This window comes from Otolemur garnettii, unplaced genomic scaffold (genome assembly GCF_000181295.1).
Source record: "Otolemur garnettii isolate 467f Iridium unplaced genomic scaffold, OtoGar3 scaffold00149, whole genome shotgun sequence".
Taxonomy (NCBI): Eukaryota; Metazoa; Chordata; class Mammalia; order Primates; family Galagidae; genus Otolemur; species Otolemur garnettii.
The window spans coordinates 4,032,972-4,051,866 of record NW_003852544.1 but is presented as its reverse complement, the minus strand read 5'-3'; the positions used below and the strand labels follow the sequence as shown (position 1 = coordinate 4,051,866).

Here is an 18,895-nt window from a genome sequence, read left to right as displayed (position 1 = left end):
TGAGACAGAGTCTCACTATGTTGCCCTGGGTAGAATGCTATGGTGTCACAGCTCACAGCATCCTCAAACTCTTGGGCTTAAACGATTCTGTTGCCTCAGCCTCCCAAGTAGCTGGGACTACAGGCACCCGCCACAACAGCCAGCTACTTTTTTTGTTGTTTTTGCAGTTGTCATTGTTGTTTTTAGCTGTCCTGGGCCAGGTTCCAACTGCCATCCTTGGTGTATGTGGCTGGTGCCCTACCCACTGAGCTTTGGGCACCGCCCCCACCTTTTCTTTTTACAAAGAGCAGTGCTCAGTGGCATGTGCTCCCAGGACTGAGAAGTAGTGGTGAAGTTGGAGCACAACCAGTAGTTCACAGGAGAGTGCTGAGCACATTCAGTATTGGTAACTGGACAGTTTGACTGATTGAACCATTTCTCCAACTCCCAGGTGGAGTTACCTTTATGAGGGTAACCTGATGATAATCAGGTTGCTGATGAGGGCTCTCTACTTTTATCTCATGAGTTCAGGTGGTTCTTACTTCAGTATCTTTCTGCCTCCAGAAGACAATCCCAGGTAGAATAGAAGTAGAAACTTGGGTACATAGTGAGTACTTACACTTCTGTAAGTAAGGTTCTAAGTATTTTTTTGGCTCAAAATATAAGGTAGCTGGGCCACCTTAATTTGCTTCCTATTTACCTTGCAAGTTTCACAGTATATATTAGCATGGAGAACCTCTGAGATCTTTTAGGAAAGCAGGTTATTTTACTTTGTTTATAGTTTATTTGCCCATGGGAGATTCTTTATGAGTGTAACTGCTTATCCTCAATATATCCATGTTTACTTCCTGACGTTTATAGGAAGAGAATTATCATTAATCAGCATGTATGGTCCTATTGTTTAACACTCTTTTCACATTTTTCCTGGAGTCCTTCTTACTCGGAAATAGGCAAATACAATATTAGGTGAACACTGGAAACGTCTATATGCATGATATGGATGGCTAAAGCCTATAACAGTCAAAATATTATACTAAATAATCTCTGAAATTGATCTTCCTGTGTGTGGCATAGCTTAGATTTCTAGGTGCCAGTAAGCAATAAGGCTCTGAAAATAAGTGGTTTTGTTTCCAGTTAGTAACATAATAAAGAATCATTAAACTAGTTCATTCCTAGGATATGTATTTATGAAAGATAACTTCATAATCTGCTATACTGATGTATTTAAATTTTTATCCGCCCAAGACCTAATTTATCAACACCTTGTTATCTTAAATACTCTACACAGAGAGGTCATAAATCCTCCTTAAAAGGGCTTTATTTCACCACTTAATTAAGTCTCCCTGATTTCCTTCATTGACTTTAAAAGGGAGTTCAGGGTTGAGTTGATTTTCATTAGGCACACAAATTCTTACATTAAATTAAAATTGGGTGAGAGGAGAATACTGCTGTCTCTTAGTGGCACAATAAATTTGAAGGCTGAGACAATCTGGGTACTTGGGCCAGGATGGGAGATTACTTGTGGAGAGGGAGTTTTTAAACAACTCTTTTACTCATCCTATGGTGTTTACTAAGAACTTGATTATACTGATAGGTTGACAGAAATTTGAGCTTTCATTTAGTGTAAAGTTCTTTGTACATATGATGGAGGATACAGAACAAGTTACATAACATAAATTAATAAAATATAAAATAAAAAGTAATTGCCCTTTAAGGCACAGATGTGGGAGAAGCTAATGGGTAATTTCTTGGGAAATAAAGGCAGATACATTCTGAGGAGGTCCTTAGTTACGGTGGCCTTAGAGAGTGGATAAGCTTTGAACTTTGGGAAATGAGGAGGACATCCAGGCAGAACATATGAACATTCAAATGCACCAAGGAGAGAAAACTTGGAACCTGAGGAGAGAGCAGTTACTCTGACCTTTTTGTTGGTTATAATGGCATTTCACAATGAGCTGTGCCATCTGCATTAAGGCTATCTGAGATAAGGCAGTGGTGCAGGGGCCTGTTCTCTATATGAATTGTGGAGCAATTTGATGCTGCATATGTAACGAATTTTATTTAGCGACAAGTTACAAAATCCAAAAAACATCTTCAATCAATTAATTTTTTTCATGTTGTAGGAAATCTAGATTGGAGCAGTTCATGGTGCTAGGAGGGCTGCTTCTTCTGTTTCCTGTTCAGCTACCCTTTGCTCCTCATGGTCTTAAGGTGGTTGCTTCACCTTGGGCATTATGCCCACATCCTAGGCAGGAAAAAGGATTGGCCAGATTTTTATATATGCATTTGATCTTTTGGTACTACATGTCAGGTAGGCTCTGGAAAACTTCACTATATACATGTAAGAATATAAGTACAAAAAGGACAAATGTTGTCTTGGTATTTTCGTGATAATAGTTTCGAATTTCCAGCCCTCTCCCCACCCTACCTGCAAAATACCTTAGGCACCCTTAGGAGCTCCCAGACCACACTTTGAGAACTGTTAGTTGAGATCACGGGTTTGGAAACAGCAGCTTGTGGGCCAAATACAGCCATGAGGTAAGAATGGAGTCTATATTTTTTATAATAGCTTTATTGACACATCATTCACACACCATACAATTCTCCCATTAAAAGAATAAAATTCAGTGGTTTTTAGTATATTCACAGAGTTGTGTACGTAACTATCTTCACAGGGAATTTAGAACAATGTCATCAAATGGAATCCAATAGAAAGCCCATACCCTTTAGCACTCACTCTCCATTGTTCTCTTCCTCCCCAGCATCCACTAATGCACTAATGTACTTTCTGTCTCTCTAGATTTGCTCATTCTAGCCGTTTCATATAAGTGAAATCATTCAATATGTGATCTTTTGTTATTGGCAGTTGTTGTATTTTAACAGGGTTGTAAAACAAAGAGTTGTTGTTTCATCCAAAAGGAATGGTATATAGCTAGAAAGCTCAAAATATTTACTGTCTGACCTTTAGCAGAAAAAGTTGGCAATTAAAAGTTCCCCTTTTTGATTGAAAATGTATTTTGGAACATGTACAGCTTATGTACACAGATGCATGTACACATAGTATACGTTGAATATCTTTAATGCTGTACCGCTTTATTTCATATGTTATAAATAATGTAACTCAAAAATGGAAACAGATGAGATAATAATAAATATAAAAGGTTTAATGTTTTTCCCACCTTCCTATGGACCATTATGCCTGTCAAGGGATACATTCTGCTTGGGATCAATAATTACAAAATATTTATTTACAAATTGGCTATATTAGAAACACTTTGGCATTTGTCAAAAATACAGTTTCTTGTCTTCCACCTTAGAGCTACTAAAATAGACTCTCTGGAGATTGAAATCAATAATCTTAAGAAGGAAGGGAAAGGTCAGGAGGAGGGAGGGTTTTTAGTGGAACCTCATCTAATGTGCATAATGCAATGGTACATTTTATAGCTATTAAGAGTAGAGTATAACTGTCTTACCATAACAAATAAGTGAGGTGATGTTAACAAGTTTGATGTAAGCTTTCCACATTGTATATCAAATCAGCACATTGTACTCCATAAATGCATTAATGAACACAGTTATGATTCAATAAAAAAATTAAAAAAAAAACTCAGAATCTGCATTTTATTAAGTACTCCAAGCGATTTAGGAACCATTCTTCCATACCATTAGAATTGAAGTTATCAGCATAGGCTTATTACAGAGCAAATGGTGCAGTGAAAGTAGTGTCAGTGCATGTCTGATGGTTAACCCCTTAAGTAATTAACTTTCAGAAGTCTTATTATATCCTAAATGCATTCATTTAAGAAATAAATTTATTCTTATGAATCAAACATTGCCACCTTTTCCTTAACAAAAAACCTTTGCTCTATAAAATGTTTAAGAAAAGACCATTTGGTTCATTGACAAAACTAAGGATTTGGTCCATGCCTGACTTTGATATACATCTATTCCATAAGGTCTGGAAAGGTTTCTTTAGGCCCTAGAATTGAAATAATTGAAACTTCCCTGACTTCAAATAATCTGATAATTTTTGAGGGAATTAATACTCTAGCTTATCAAGTTAAGGGTAGCAATAATGTGGCATTTGGCAACTTCTCGCTGAGTTCTTTGCTTTTAACTGTGTGATTGGGTTTGTGGTATCTTTCAGCAATTACTATTTATTGATTAATGACTCATTGCATTGTTGATTAAATGGTCATGAAATTATTATTCCATTGGTCATATGGTTTGGCTCAAACTACAAATGAAGGAAGTATCAACTTAATCCAGGAATCGAAACTACTTGAATTGCAAAGACCTTATTTTCCTCCGTGATAAATTATCCAACTGCATGATTTGATACACTTTTTCCTTTGAATAAATATCTGTAACTGAGTTTAACTGAATGTTACATGGGTTTTATTTTATTTTATTGGCATTTTTATGACTTCATTTCGAATTATTAAAAATGAAAATCAGAAGTTCTAAATTGCTGTTAAAGTTTTTTAGCCTTTCCTCAAAGAATCAGTTGAGTTACAAAGCAAATGAGTAAAACCTGTATTGAGTGTCAACATGGGTTGTATTCCAAATGTTACCTTTGTTTTCTACTGTGACTTTGTGGAAGATACTTCAGCTGGCTGTGAATTAGCAGTTTTATAATAACAAATGGATATACTATTACTACCAGTTATGTTGCTGGGTAAATCAGAATCCTGTAAGGTCAGCTCTTTCTTCTTTGCCTCATTCTATGTCTTTGTTTTTGTAAGCTTTCTAAGGGCAAGAATCTTTAGTTTTTTTTCTGATATATACTAAAGCACCAAAAATAATACCATGTAGTAGGGATTCAATAAATATTTAATGAATGAATGGATTTCAGACCTCCTTTTGAAAAGGGTTTAAGGAAATTTAAGGATTGAGAGGATACATACAATATGCCAAGAGAAAATAAATTTAATATTTCAAGGAAGAAAACTAGATAAAGGGCACTATAGGTAAGGAGCAAAGTAGGATGGCACCATGAATTAAGTTAGCATATGTACAGATTACATACATGAAATTCTATAGATTTCCTGAGAAGCGTTGCAGATTTGGCCCTGAGATTTCTATCTATACAAGATCCTATATCAAGAAGATAAAAGGAAAATCAGATTTACTGTCTCTTAAGGCATACTTTCCCTGGGCCATTTCCCTTTCAAGTGCTTAACAGAGAGACTAAAGGATACCTCTGTGTCTATTATGCAAACCTACCACCAGCACCAAAAACACAGTTCACGGTGTGTCTTCCAGATGATGAAGTAGGGGCAGCTATGTCATAGATGAAAAACAACTGAATGTTATGTTTGCTGGGAGCTTATTCCACCCTTTGATCACTGAGAAATCCTTGTATCTACACTTACTCTTTGTGGATCTCTGGTGTGCACATTTTCAATAATAAGTTTTGATTATTCAGTTACATATTTTCTGTATAAGAGAGAAAGTAGGCAGTGATAAAAATGGCTAATAATTTTTTCATAAGCCATTTCACTACAATGTAATTGTTTTTCAACCTTTAAAACTGTAGAGGCCAGAACATGGTGACTATAGGCCTAATATTTTCCAAAGTTAGTGGTTAGCACTTAGCAATCAGAAGAAAGCATGGGAGGACTTTGGGCTTTAAGATGTCCTCCCAGACCCTCCCAGTGTCATACTGCTTCCCAGCAGTGTGGGGTCTGCACCAGGTGTGCTCTAATCCCTGATTTTTCAAAAGACTTCTGCTCTGATCTTTCCCCAGATACACGAATAGCTTTCATGTTTCCCAAGGGACTCAAGTGTTCTGCTCTCAATGAGACCATCTCCAGTGACCCTATCTAAAATTGTATCATCGCTCCCACTCCCTATTGCTCTCTCATTTGGTTTTTTCCCCTATGCACTTACCACTAGCATTTTACTTATTTATCTTATTGGGTGTCTTCTCCCTCCTGTTGCTAAGTTAACTCCATGAAGGCACACATTTTTATCTGCTTGGTTCACTGCAGGGCTTTAGTGTATAGAATACCTGGAACACAGATGAGATTGGGAAGTTGGTTGAATGAATGAATTTTCAGCTTTCAAGAAATCAGGCAGCACCCAGCCTGGTGGTATTCTTTGTGAGGGGGTCAGCCTGGGCAAGTAGCAGAAAGGGAAAAGAATTCTTATCCTTTGTTTCTCTGAAGAGCTTATCTGATAAGAACAGATACTACCCTTGATCTTAGCCAAAAGGTGGAGAAGCGATGAGGACCTTATTTGAAATGCAAACTCTTGGCCTGTACCCCAGAACTACTTCATCAGGATGATAATTTTAACAGGGCAATTTCTGTGCACATTAAAGTTTGAGAGGCACTGTTTGAGTTGACCACAGCCTACACCTGTCCTGCTTTGACATGCTTGCCATATAGGCATTTGAATTTGTGACCCTGGTATAGACTAATATGACCATCTCTATATGTGAGGAAATTGACATGTGATAATTGATTTCATTCATCATAAAGATTGGAGAAAATCCTTTTTATTGTGTTGGTGTGGAATCACAAGGATAATACTTAAGTCATACGCTTTTCACATTTCTGTGAAAATGGGCTATATTGTCTCCAAGCAATATGTTTTGAACTATAGTATATCCATATTTTAGTGAACCACACAGTTTTACTATGTTTGTCTAACGCACACTGCCTTATTTGGAACCAATCCATATTTTGGCAATTGTACTACTTTTAAAAAATATCTATTACCTTCACCATCAGAAAGTAATAGTTCCAAGGGAACTGTTACAGTGAGTCCTATAAATTCTTCTCTGCACACATGTCATTCATCCCCAGAGTGTAGTTAGAGCCCTGAGGCTTATTGTGGTCAAGTTGGTTGTACAAACTGCTTGTTGCAAATCCTTGGGAACTTTAGATAAGAAAACATTTTCTATAGGGAACACAGTCCATGTAAAATAGAAATTGGAGCAACATTTGAAGTTGTATGCCCCCTCTTAACCTTTCCCTTCAAATTCTCAGATGCCGAAAACAGAAATATCCTTCAAAATGTCTTTCAGGTGCTTTACAAGCACAAGATGAAAGTTTGCCTTAATTGTCTTTTTCTTGGCTTTCCACCCTCACAAATTTGAGTATTCCTGTGCGCCCCTGCCACATACTTTAAGAACATGTGTGTATATATTTATCCTTGTCCACTTCATACATGGTATCTTGAAATGATCTTTTAATGAACTCCAGACCAAAGACACAGACTCTTGTGGATGAGGCAGTCAGTAATCAGCAGTGGAGGGCACTCTGGCCTGATGTGTGGAGGGTGCTGCAGGGGGGAAGGGGGTGTCCTCGTATCTGTGTGGTACCTGCTTCCTCCTCCAGCTGTCCACTTTCTGGGCTGTCCTCATAGCACTGGAAAACTGATAATTCAAGAGTTAGATATAATGCACGTGATCTGTTTTATGATAGGGGTTTGACTGTGACCGTAGTAAATCCTTAGGAGGTCCTAAGCACAAAAAGTTATATTTTACACTGCCCCTTCATACCCTAATATTTATTATAAGGGAAAATGACATAAAATTTAAATTCATGTTTAAATTACCTTCTTGACAATATTTAAAATATTTCTGAGAAATATTTTATTAAAATTCTAAATAAATTTGTTGAAGATTAGTGTTTCTTTTTGTAGTGACACAAGAAGTTCCAAGCATGTATTTAGTCAACCTGTTTTGTGATTCTCCTGGGGGCCCAGTTCCTTCCAGAAACACAATTCAAGATTATTTCATAGTAGAAGTGATGCTTGACACTTGCCTTGTATAATAAGCAAACTGTTTTCTGGGCTTTTAAAACTCCGTTTATACATGGAGCAGAGGTTGGACTGGACTACCATTCCCCTTCATCATGGAGGTGATTCTTGTTAATTTCCAATAACTAGACAGTTTGTAGTGAGTTTTTGCCAGCAAAGTAGTGCATGTGCTTGTGCATATCTCTTAGCTGAGTTTAAATAAATGACAAAATGCCCCATGGATTATTGATAGGTAAGAAGAGGGAACATGAGGGGAGTCTGAGGTAGGGCAAATTGACAAATGGGGTAGTCAGCTGTTGAGTGATTAAACAAAGGAAATCATTGATTTTAATGTAGCTGAAAAAATGAGTAGGATATGTGTGTGTTTGTACAACTATGTGTGTGAGGGACAGATATGCAGACACAGGGAAATGGAAGAAGCCAAAAGGTGATGGCAAACAGTAAATGTACACTAATATTTGCTAGGATATTAATTGGATTTATTTTCTGTCTTAGAAGAGACTAAACTTTAACAAATTACTTTATATTTCTTAAAATATACATAAACTATTTTTTAAAAGTTACAGTAAAGATTTTAAGAAATCTTTACTTTCTTATTCCCTGTAGTTTAAAAAAAAAATCACACAGTAGAGCCATCTATTTTGTATAATTATCCTCATAAACTCCTAAAGTACGCTTCTCTCCCAAAACATTATTGGCATTCATCCTGGTATACAGTCATCAACGCCAGTAATTATAGCTCTTAACTGGAATATAGACCTCAGTATTTACTAGCCTCTATTATGAACACATAAATCATTTAATAAAACTGTGAGTGGACACATTACTTGTCACTTTGTTTATGTTAGACATTCTCTGCAGGTATTCAACATGAAAGTTAAAGCAGTCTGAGGCTTTTTTTGTAGACTGTGCTTATCATTAATAGAAAGCAGCATGTGTGCATCCTGCAAACCCATTTCCTTATTTAAAGTGGGCATCCTTCCTCTACTGAGATGTGCTTCCTCTTTTATTACAGGACTGAAGACCAAGCCTTTGTAAACCCTTAAAGGCACATCCCTTCCAAATGACCTTTTGTCCTGAGCCACTAAGATGTATTGTTTAGTCCGCTCAGAATTACATGGGGTGTCCTAGGAATTTTTGTTTTGGTTAATTAAATTTGGAAATGTGTCATGTTTTCCTATTATAAAGCATAAATGAACATCCAGTCAAATTGATTTTGGTGTTCTGGTAGATGAGATAATTGCAGAGGGTAAATGATTTAGGGTTTGAAAATATGTTTACCTTTTCTTCACTCAAAAAACTTAAAACATTATTTAAGTGATCATCTTGTCTGGGCTGCTTTTCCTCACATGAGTGTTTTATATTCATGTCATAATGCTAACAATTTTATCCTTACTAATTTCATTAAACAGAATGAAAACTTTCTTTTTTTCCTCTTAAAGGTGTTTGTTAAAAGAAACTGAAGTAGAGATCCAAAGCAGAATTTATTGAAATACGTCAGATTGTTTCACAAGTTAAACTTTTAAAAGTAGGCCCTTTTAGCTGTCATTAAGAGTGTTCTCTTGCCAAGAATTTTTTGTTTTTCTTTAAAGTTTGAAGGTTTTTTAAACTTTTGTTCAAAAAAGTAAAGATATGAATTTTTCTTTTTAAGAGTCTGAAAGTGTAAGAGAAAAGGACTGTGCAATGGTAATAAGTTTATACATTGTTATTGTGAGAGAAAGCACATTTTATTAATATGACACAATAAAACCTCAGTTTCCTTCTGTTATATGTGTTCAAATTATGCAAATAATTTTCTGACATTTTTACTTTTCATTATAAATCTAATTTTTAATAAAGAACTGTTTTTGTAAACTTTCTGAAATATATATGGCTTCTTATTATGTGTATACTGTGACATGACATTTACCCTGTTTCCTAATAACTGCCATGTACTCTACTGTCTTCCTAGTTTCTTACATTTGTTTCTGGAAGAATTTTCTTTACCTTTTGGTTGCCATGTTCATAGAGCAGTAAACTCTGTTGTTGGTTTGTAACTAATTACACTAACCATGCTTTCATTATATTGAGCATTCCAAACCCTAACACGTTTCTCTTGGACTTTTTTTCTTATAAGAATTTCCTTCTCTGTTGCTGCACATTTTATATATCCAAATAAATGTCTTTTCCAGTCCTCAGCTTCAAATGCACTGGCAAGGATCACCTTATCATGGAGCCATTTTCAATGAAATTCTCTTGTTGTATGATATATTCTCTGATTCAGTCTCTCAGTTTGCTATTATATTTTTGCTTAGTATGTGTTAATATTTTTCCTATTTTCTGAGGCCTTTTTTTGGCTATGTTTTCTTTGACATTATTATCTTGTTTCTTATTTGATCTGTATCCTTCTTTGGAAAAATGTATTTACCTCATTTCCTATTCTTGATATCTCAGAATTATTAGAAAGGTCTTCCTGTGGCAATATTCAATAAACTGATGAGAATGTATCATTCACGTTACAAAGTAGCTAATGCAGACTTGATTGCTGTGTCCTAACTTTCCACCCACTTCCTTGTTGGCCAGGCTGCCGACTGCCTCATCTACAGACACTGGGTTCTGTGAAGTTCACTTTGCTGTGTAGCCATAGGCATTAAAAGCACCAGTCACTGAGGAGGATTTCTAGGAAATATTAGGATTGTTTTTGTGAAGTTTAGGAAATGTTAATGCTAAAATTAAGCATTTTGCTGATAACATGTACAGATCAAACAAAGGACAAAACAGATTCACAAGTTTCCATCTGTAGCCATTGATGTAGAAAGTGAGCATGACTTGGATGCTGGTAGTCCTGAATACTGCATTCTCATTTACTAAGAAAAATGGTGTGTGCGTTAAACTTTTTTTTTTTAATGGCATACATATAAATTGCAAATCTTTTTTTGCTTGACTTTGTGTTTCAAAAAGACCTTATTATTCTTATTTTCTGGTTCATTAAGCCCATGATAACATACTTATGATGTTTGTGTGGAACTGGGAAAGTGAAACAAATGGAGCCTAGTGAGTGGGGAGTGAGGTGTGTGCTTGGGAACTAAGGCTGCATGAAGCCTTTTGAATTTGAAGTGAGAGAAGTCATGAGGATTTCTACACCTTCAGATAAAGTGAGAGCCACATGGCTAGAAATCCCAGGGGGTCTCTTGGCCAGGACCAGCTGGTGGCCCTTTGACCTTTCTTTGGCTTTGGAGAACTATTTTTGGTGGGCATCTATTGAACTAAAATAATTGTTCTGAGAGTAAACCTTTGTATTAAAAAAAATAGTAAAAAGAAATCTGGTAAAACTTGAGCCTTTTGAATAAAATGTGCTAAGTACATCTTTAATTTGAACAAGTTATTTTGTCATGCCTTTGGTTAATTCGATTAAATTTTCTTCATTTCTTTTCTCTCAACTGTTGGTTCAGAATTTATACTTTCTCTTTGTATGCTTTTTGCTGTAATGTTTAATTTTAACATGTATACTTTATGAAGTCTACATCTAATTAATAGTTGTCACTGCCCACTGAGAGCACTTTAACTGTAATCTGTGGAGCCCCCTGTTTCAATTTATTGCTTTCTAGTAATTTAATTCTACCCTGCTTGTATGTCTTTCAAATGAATCATTGTTATTTTTATTGTTTTTAAATAAGGCTGGTGATTATTTAGGTTTATCCATATGGTAAATTGTTAACAGATTTAACAAGCGATCTCATTTTATATATTTTCTCTTCCTTTTGAAATTTAAGTTTTAAAAATTATTGAATCCCGGTTATATTAAATACTGTGTAGCATCACTATGCTGCTTTTTTATTTTATGAATCTCACAAATAGAAAAGAACAGTAGAAAAAAATGCCACAAAGTTGTCACTTAGCTTTTGGAGTGTGAGTTGATGCTGGTTAGAGGTTAAGAGCTATTACTTCTATGCTTGTGTCCAGTGTCCATACATTTACAGGTAGTACATTGAAGGTGTGTCTTTCATACTCTCACATTTACTTTAGAATTTTCCTTCAGCCCCACCCCAACCACTACAATATTTTCTTTAATTTTTACTGCACTTTTATTTTTTTAGATCCTGTTCCTTGTGTTGGATCTTCTGGTGTTTGCAGTGTCATCTTTCCATACCATGGTGCATTACTAGGCTTAGGGAGCCTGATAAAAACCCGGGTTTCAGTGAAAAGCATTCCTTCATCCTCAAGTGCAGTTTTTCTCATCCTCTGGTTAATAGGATTGCACAAAGGCCACTTGATGTTGGGCCTGCTGTCATAGCAATTTAATGATGTTGAGAAAGAGACAGTGATCAAGTCTTAATGAGACTGCCATTTCACCATCTATAAATCAATACCTTCCAGTCGAGGACCTCTGGCTCCTTGACCCCCTACCAGCTGGGTGGATTAGACATTGTTAGTGTCACCTTCAAAGCCACTAGAATTCGGGAGTGCAGGCTGTGTGGTGTGGTGGGTAGTTGTTTCCATAGTTGAGTATGGATGGGAACTTACTTAGAATATCGTTAATGGATATACTTACTGCTATGGTTTACCTGTCCAAGATGCCAGTGACTTTGATATCTTATATCTAGGATCAGAGTTTTAAACATTGTCATTAAGATAAGACCTGGAAACTAAGAAAGCCATAGATATTTTAACATATTAATTTTGACTGTTTGTCATTTTGTGTCTTTCATTCCAAGCTTACAGTTTTAGTGATTGAATCCTCAAGTTTTTGGACCAAGCCTTTAAATACGAGTGTCTCTTGATAAAAAGGAAAATGTCACCCAGATCTCTTCATCTGTGAATTTACGATTTATTTAACGATTTTAAGACCACCACAACTAGTTTCTCAGCTGTTTATCTTGTCTGTTTTTTATTTCAGCTGGCTATCCATTCTTCTCTGTTGCATACCTAAATTTTAGGTTTAGTAGATAAAGAGGATCAGCATTTGGCTTCTTGGAGTGTCTGGTTATAAATAGACCGGAAAATAGCAACAAGCTGGGCTGCTGCTTCACTAATGGCCCTTTTCAAATACTTAAAAGCAAATGATTCATCAAATAGAGTCACTACAAGCAGAAACCTGCCAATTTGTAGAATTTGACTCCTCCTAATCAGAGTAAGGGAACAGGATGTTGAGTTCCTGCTCTGTACCTGATTAAAGCCAAATGCAAGAGGAGCAGCTGGGAGAAGGAGGAAGCTCAAGACCATCCCAGCTGGGGGTAGAACAGCTATAGAAATTTAGAGGAAAATGATTTTTTAAAGACTTACTTTTATTTTTCAGATCTGCTTAGTAGATAAGCACATATTCAACTTCAGGTTTTAAATTATTTTTAAAGTAACACTCCATGTACTATTTAAAGAAAGCAATACATCTATTTATGAATGGTTTAAGCAAAATTTCTTCCCTATGTGAGTAGATACATTATTTTTAGATAATTCTGTATTATCCTAATTCTACCAAATAATCTCTTTAGGTCTTTATTATAACTATTAAAGTGATCATTCTCTTTACTTACAGTAAAATTAATGATTCCCCCCCCCCCGAATTAATCTTACTGAGCATATTTTTGCCATTAAAAGGCTCTGTGATTTTCATTGTTTAAAAATATATACATCTGGATTCACTGTAGTATTTTCTCATGATATATTAAAACATAGTAAAATGTATTATCTATAATTATTTTTATGCTTTCACAAAGTTAATCTAAAACTCTGCTTCCCTAAAAATAAGTTTAAAAAGATTGGAAACCTTCTGCTTCTCTTCATTTAAAAAATACAGTAATGTCTTGGGATATAAAATCAGTGTCCACAGTCAGTATCCTTTGTATATGCCAATAACAGCCAAGATGAGAAGCTAATTAAGTGCACAACTCCCTTTACCATAGTTACAAAGAAAATGAAATACCTCCCTTTACCATAGTTACAAAGAAAAGGAATATACCTAACAAAAGAGGTGAAGGACCTCTATAAAGAAAATTATGAAGCCCTAAGAAAAGAAATAGCAGAGGATGTTAAAAAATGGAAGAGCATACCATGCTCATGGCTGGAAAGAATCAACATTGTTAAAATGTATATACTTCCCAAAGCAATCTATCGATTCAGTGCCATCGCTATTAAAATACCAACATTGTACTTTCAAGACTTGGAAAAAAGGATACTGTGTTTTCTACAGATCCAGAAAAAAAGCCATCTAGCTAAGGCAGTTCTTAGTAATAAAAATAAAGCTGGGGGCATCAGCATACCAGATTTTAGGCTGTACTACAAGGCCATAGTGGTCAAGACAGCATGATACTAGCACAAAAATAGTGACATAGACATTTGGAATCAAATAGAAAACCAGGAAATGAAACTAACACCTTACAACCACCTACTCTTTTATAAACCAGACAAGAATATACACTGGAGAAAAGACTCCCTATTCAATAAATAGTGCTGAGAGAACTGGATATCTCCATGCAAAAAACTGAAACTGGATCTGCACCTCTCCCCACTCACAAAAATTGATTCAAGATCGATAAAGGACTTAAATTTAAGGCATGAAATGATAAAAATCCTCAAAGAAAGCATAGGAAAAACACTGGAAGATAACGGCCTGGGGAAAGACTTTATGAGGAAGACTGCCATGGCAATTGCAGTACCAACCAAAGTAAATAAATGGGACTTAATTAAACTGAAAAGCTTTTGTATAGCTAAGGAGACAATAACCAAAGCAAATAACCAAACGTACACTATGGGAAAGGATATTTGCATATTTTGAATCAGACAAAAGCTTAATAACTAGGATCTATAGAGAACTTAAATTAATCCACATGAGAAAAGCCAACAATCCCATAGATCAATGGAGAAGAGAGATGAACAGAACCTTCTCTAAAGAAGACAGGCGAATGGCTAGCAAACATATGAAAAAATGCTCATCCTTGATTATTAAAGAAATGCAAATAAAACCACCCTGAGATACCATCTAACTCCAGAGAGACTAGGCCACATCACAAAATCTCAAAACTGCACATACTGGCGTGGATGTGGAGAGAAAGTAATACTTTTACAGTTCTGGTGGGACTCTAAACTAATGTAACCTTTTTGGAAGGAAGTATGGAGAAACCTCAAAAAACTGAACTGGGATTTGATCCTGCAATCCCATTACTGGGCACCTACCCAGAAGGGAAAAAAAAAAACCTTTTGTTATAAGGACACGTGCACTAGACTGTTTATCGCAGCTCAATTTACAATTGCCAAAATGTGGAAACAGCCTAAATGCTCCCCAACCCAGGAATGGATTAGTAAGCTGTGGTACATTTATACCATGGAATACTATTCAGCCATTAAAAAATGGAGACTTTATAGCATTTGTATTAACCTGGGTGGAAGTGGAACACATTATTCTTAGTAAAGCATCACAAGAATGGAGAAGCATGAATCTTATGTATTCAATTTTGATATGAGGACAATTAATGGCAATTAATGACATGGTGGGAGATGGGGAAAGGGGAGACCAGAGAGAGAAGGAGGGAGAGGTGTGAGGGAAGGGAAGAGCAGAGAGAGGGAAGGAGGGAGGGGGGGTGGGGTCTCAGTGTGTGACACATTTTGTATCCTCAATGAATCCCCAACAATTAAAAAATAAAAGAAAAGGAACAAAATATTGGAAACCTGCTTCTTCCTCATTTAAATAGTAGAACTGAGAAAGCATTAACAATTTTAAGATTATTTTAAGATTATTTTTGTTTCTGAATCTTATTTAGTATTGTATATATCATCTCACAATTGATATGTATATTATATTTACCTCTAAATTATTACCTTTAACCATGTGTACTGAATGTTGACATATAATAAAACCTCACAAATAATTTTTATGCCTAATTATTATTCCCAAAGATAGCCTCATCAAAATAATGTATTTAGGGGGTACAGTTCATGCATGTATACAGCAGCAATCCTATATGCAAACTTCTAAGATGGAACAATTTTCTGGACATCTGCCAATTTAACATTTTATGTTTAACATATAATTTCAAATGTCAAGAACCAGTCAAAGACATCACAAAAAAAGACTGTATACCAATATCTTTTGAATAATGTGAAAATCCTAAATAAAATACCCACAGACTGAATCAAGCAACATCTAAAAAGGATTATACACCGTGGCCATGTGGGATTTATCTCAGGAATGCAAGGTGGGTTTCATGTACAAAATTTTACTAATGTAATACAGCATATCTATAAAATAATGGACAAAAATCACATAATCATCTCAGTAGATGCAGAATTTAGACATTAAGAAAAATCCAACATCCTTTCATGGTAATACGCAGCAACCTGTCAATAGAATAGTACTTCTTCAGTCTGAAAAAGAGCATCTATGAAAACCTATGGCTAACATCATACTTAATAGTGAAAGACTGGATGCTTTCATTCCACAATACAAAGTTAATCTAAAACTCTGCTTCCCTAAAAATAAGTTTAAAAAGATTGGAAACCTTCTGCCTCTCTTCATTTAAATAGAACCAAGAAAGCATTAAAAATTTTAAGATTATTTTAAGATGATAGATTCAAAATCATAGATACTTTTATTTCTATTCAACATTGCAGAGGTTCTAACCAGCATGATAGGAAAAAAAAAAAAAAGACGTACACTTGGGAAAGGAATGGTGATATTTGGAGATGACTTGATCTTGTGTTGTATACAGATGATCCTGAGGAATATACTAAAAAGCTGTTAAATAAATTCATCAATGATTAAGGGTATAAGATCATTATAAAATCTTTTGTATTTCTATACAATTTCTGTAAATGGTGAATAAACACCTGAGCACGTTGTTAACCAACAGGGAAATGCAAGTCAAAACCACAGTGAGGTGATACTTCATACCAACTAAGATGGCTACTGTCAAAAAGACAATGCCAGGCTTGGCGCATTTAGCACAGTGATTATGGTGTATGCCACATACACCGAGGCTGGCCAGTTTGAACCCGGCCTGGGCCAGCTAGACAACAGTGGCAACTGCAACAAAAAAATAGCCGGGTGTGTGTCGGGCACCTGTAGTCCCAGCTACTTGGGAGGCTGAGACAGGAGAATTGCTTAAGCCCAAGATTTGGAGATTGCTGTGAGCTGTGACGTCACGGCACTCTGTGGATGGCAGCATAATGAGACTCTGTCTCAGAAAAAAAAAAAAAGAAAAAAAAGACAATACCATATGTTTGTGAGGATGGGGATCGGAACTTTCATACACAGCTGGTGTGAATGTCAGGTGGTGGTTTGAAAAGATACTGGTGGTTTCTCAAAAGCAGGGGTCCTCAAACTTTTTTAACAGGGGACCAGTTCACTGTCCCTCAGACCATTGGAGGGCCAGACTATAGTTTAAAATGACAGGCAGTGGTGGCAAAAACACCCAACAGGCCAGATAAATGTCCTGGGTGGGCTGCATGTGGCCCGCGGGCCGTAGTTTGAAGATGCCTGCTCAAAAGGTTAAATATTGGTTACCATGTGATCCAGCAACTCCTTCTGCAGGTATATACTAACAAAATACTAAAATGTACATGCACATAAAAATCTATGCATGAATATTCAAAGCAGTATTAGTCATAATAGCCAGAAACAACCTAACTGTTCATCTATTGATGAATGTTTAAGTAAAATGTTATTATCTCCACATAATGAAATGTTATTCAGCCCAAAAAAGGGAACAAAGTACTTACTTCATGCTGCAACATGGAGGATGGTAAATAAAGAGAAGCCAGTTAGTTAGGAAAGTTAGTTAGTTGGGGGTTTGGGGAGAAATAACTAGTGACTGCTGGAAAAAGTATAGTGTTTCTTTTTGGAGTGATAAAAATGTTCTGAGGCTGACTGAGTTGATGTTTGCTCAACCCTGTCTACTAAAAACCATTGAATTGTGCATGTTAAGTGAGTGAATTATATGGTAAGCGAATTTGATCTGAATAAAATTGCTACCAAGAAATAGACATACTTCTCTATTATATTAAGCTATGAATGTTTAGATATGACGTGAATCATGGAATCAGTCAATTTTTATTCTAAAATCATTATAGTAAACCTTAAAGTTTAAGGCTTATTATATGTTAGACTGTTGCTAGTAGATAAGGAGGGTTAAAATTAACACTTGGAGAAAATAAAAGTTATACAGAACTATTGTGAAAGTTAAATTAGAAAGAAATGTAAAGGTTTTTAATGGGTTACAGGCAGGGTATGGAAGGCTGTGGATAGCAGGAAACGTATTTTGCCTTAAGTTAAACTTTTAAAATATATATTTTTTAATTTTTTATTTTATTTATTTATTTACTTATTTACTTATTTATTTTTTGAGACAAAGCCTCAAGCTGTCACCCTGGGTAGAGTGCTGTGGCATCACAGCTCACAGCAACCTCTAACTCCTGGGCTTAAGTGATTCTCTTGCTTCAGCCTCCCAAGTAGCTGGGACTACAGGTGCCCACCACAACGCCTGGCTATTTTTGGTTGCAGTTGTCATTGTTGTTTGGCAGGTCCAGGGCTGGATTCGAACCAGCCAGTTCTGGTGTATGTGGCTGGTGCCTTAGCTGCTTGAGCCACAGGCGCCAAGGCAATTTTTTTTATTTTTAAAAATAAAAGGTGAGGTTAGCTTAATTCTTTATCAAGCATAAGCAGTTTTCTTTGGCAGTGTTTGAATGGTGACCTGGTAACAATATGGCCCAATTTTAGATTCGGATTTTTTGAAAATGCAAAGGCACCCCTTTTAAATGTTCAAACTGAAACCTGAAGTTTGATTTGACGGTCTGTGTTCACTTTGCACACAGCCTCTTGTTTCTGTGCCTTGCCCATTATTATCTATTCATTCTGTTCTCTGTGCTTGATAAAGCCTTTTCTCAATTTCCCATCCTTATAAACCAAAACCTGTTTTTTTTAAAATATAATCCATATTATCTAGTTTTCATACAGTTGTTTCCTAATCACCCTGATAGTTAAGTAACTTGTCATTTACTACTCAAAATTATCTTTTATTTGTACCTTTCTTCTTTTTTTTTTGAGACAGAGCCTCCAGCTGTTCCCCTGGGTAGAGTGTCATGGCATTACAGCTCACAGCAACCTCAACTCCTGGGCTCAAGCGAGTCTCCTGCCTCCGCCTCCCAAGTAGCTGGGACCACAGGCGCCCACCACAAC

The 18,895-nt window shown here is 36.0% G+C and overlaps 1 protein-coding gene and 1 pseudogene across 1 annotated transcript in view; one reads left to right on the top strand and one right to left on the bottom strand.

The window, feature by feature from the left end:
- GMDS (GDP-mannose 4,6-dehydratase) overlaps positions 1-18,895 on the top strand; it is a 587,084-nt gene that overhangs the window by 180,963 nt on the left and 387,226 nt on the right. The gene's annotated exons all lie outside the window — the stretch shown is intronic.
- On the bottom strand, positions 6,087-6,208 carry LOC111728311 (annotated as a pseudogene).